Here is a 2,762-nt window from a genome sequence, read left to right as displayed (position 1 = left end):
AGCCCCCCCGACACACACACACACAACACACAGACTTGGATCACCCTTTTTATGATTATGATAGTTTTCAAAGACATCTTAGAAACCGCTACATCTTTATTTATCTGCAGATATGATGATGATATGATTATATCTATTATGGTGTTAGAAAAGCACAGTGTATTGTAGATAAATGTAAGTGCAATCTAATGGCGAGCTAACACCTACTCAAACTGACATTAAACATCCACAATGGAGTCATGATGCAGGAGCTAGAACTACGCAAGACCTACAGTATGATAAAGGATAGTAAATCATTACACAAAATCTTATTGTGTTGTTTTAATAGCTAAAAATTGTGAACAAACACTAACGGCAAATCACATCAACACACAACTACATGTATTTGGTTAACTTTAATGAGTTAAAACACTTAGTGGATGCACATTGCTATAAAAACAACTGGAACAGTAAGAAGACATGAAAACACTGAAAACAATTAATACAATTCATGCGATAATCAATGAAACATAAAATGGCATAAATGTAAACATGACTGAAATTCATTCAGATACACAGACTCAGTAAGTTAAAAATGGCATTAAAACAAACATGTTTATAGTGTTTGGGTTATGTAGATGGTTCTGGTCCCACATGAAAACATAAGGATTACATGGGTGAGCATGACTGATGATACATGAGGACAAGATTGCTTTAGGTGACAAACTACAACAAATATTTGACACTAACAATATCAACATATCACTTTTAGGCACACTCACATTTGACGATAAACAAAAAACAAAGAAGGGAAACTGCAGACTAAGTACCCAGAGAGAGATCATTTATACTTAGAGTTTTGCATTACGCAATAATGTCCAGCAGCCATATTCTTATAATATATAAAAACACATTTAGACATAGCGTTATAAAAATGCATGAAGAGCATAACGATATAATTCCAGTTTTCCGAATCCTGTTATTAATAGCCCCACACTGAACCAAGGCAGTAATAAGAGGACATAGTAATAACAGCAGCAATATTACAGCAGAGCAGAGTACTAGACAGTGTTTACACATGTGTTCCCCCTTACTCCATCTGCTGCTGATGACTAATTGACAATTCCTTGAAGGGTTTATGATTGAAGAAAGTCTAAATGTGTACTTTCAAAATGGCAAAAAGGGGAAAGAAAAGAAGAGCTACAGTTTCTGAAAAACCCTGCCAAGAAGGAAGAAAGAGCAGTTAATGTAGAAAAAAAATTACGTTACCATGGAAAGGAATACAAAGAAAACGTGTTTGCTTGAGGATAGGGGTTAGCAAGTTCATGCCAAAGCACTTGACCAAATGTACCGTAGCTGTGATAGGAATGGAAAATAATGAAGGGTTGACATGAAGAAAGCTGGATGATGAATCTCATTAACGACAAAAAGAGTGAAGGTTGGACTGATCTTGCAGTGTTGTAAAAGGCTATTTTTTACTCTATAGTTTAAAATGGATTACATATTCTTGTACTGTTATATACACCATTAACCTGTGATGTATACCAGGGGCTACTAAGTGATGACATTTACCCAGTCACCTTGTTGTTGCATGCACACGTTCCTGCCCTTAACGCTTTGTCAGCGGTTCACATTTTTTGAGTTTCATCTCGTCCCGTTTCCTACTCTCCCTCGAAAACCCTTAAACTGCATACAGACAACTTGCATAGACTTGCGGTACCAGCCTGCAGTTTTTTTTAATGCAAGTGACGATCGCAAAAGGAAGTTTTAATGGGAATGGAGAACATTAAATCAGTTCTTCTCAGAGATTATATCAGCTGAGCTGCTTTGCATCAGTCTTTTGTGACTTATTTCAGTGTAGGAACTGGCAGGCTCTCTCCACTTCTATAGTCACATTTTAAAGTATCTGTCTTTCAAGAAGGTCTTTCTCCAAGAACTGACACCAAATCTTGAGCAACAAATGTTTATCCTATTAAACCTCAGGCACATTACATCAGATCATGTAAGACTGGCCATTTAGTTACAGTATTAATAGTAACATTAATAGTTTTTCAGTACTTGTGAATTATATCTTTAACAGACACGACTTGATAAATGTGTTGTGCAAATAGGCTAATGAAGGCCAAGTCTAATACGGAGTATCATAAAGTCTATACAAGAGTATCAGAAGTAGTTTTTTGCATGTGCAAACTACACACTTCATGGTTTTGTGAAGAGCTATGTGATATTACTATCTTGAGGGGAGAATTTTCTATCTGAGCACAGTCAGAGTCAGACAGGATTTCCAAAACAGGAGCAGCAACAACATCTACAAAAGAGTCAGGTGGGTCTGATTGGGTTTGTGCTGGAATGCATGAATTATTTTCAACTGAGTGATCTTTCAAGTGAGAGTTGGAAGGACTGTTAGAAAGTGAGGGGATAGACACCAAGGAATGTTCTGAGGCAGAAGTACAGTCTGGCAGAGTAGGAGGAGGGAGAACAGACTCAGCATCTGAAATAGAGGAAGAAGCAATGACAGTCAGAGAGACAGAGACCGCCTCAGTCTCTGTGAGGGAGGCAAGGCAAGACAGGTCTTTGAAGGTGGGAGAGGACGGATGAGAGGGAAGAGGACTAGAGCTTAGGTCTGTTTGCGAGGTTATGAACACAGTGGTATTGCAGATGGGTTGATTGGCTTCCAGTTCCTCTGCTTCCAAGTTTTCCTGCTCAGACAGGGGACAAAATGGTTCCAGTACCTGCAGAAACACCAGAGGTATCAAACTACAAACAAACTAGGCACAGCAGAC

General features: G+C 38.2%; 1 protein-coding gene across 2 annotated transcripts in view; it reads right to left on the bottom strand.

The window, feature by feature from the left end:
* The window catches only part of dagla (diacylglycerol lipase, alpha), a 36,420-nt gene that overhangs the window by 4,688 nt on the left and 28,970 nt on the right, over positions 1 to 2,762 (bottom strand). The window lies entirely within an intron of this gene.

Source organism: Etheostoma cragini, chromosome 1 (genome assembly GCF_013103735.1).
Source record: "Etheostoma cragini isolate CJK2018 chromosome 1, CSU_Ecrag_1.0, whole genome shotgun sequence".
NCBI classification, from domain to species: Eukaryota; Metazoa; Chordata; class Actinopteri; order Perciformes; family Percidae; genus Etheostoma; species Etheostoma cragini.
Note: the sequence above shows the minus strand (reverse complement) of the source record. Positions and strands in the feature narration are given on the sequence as shown.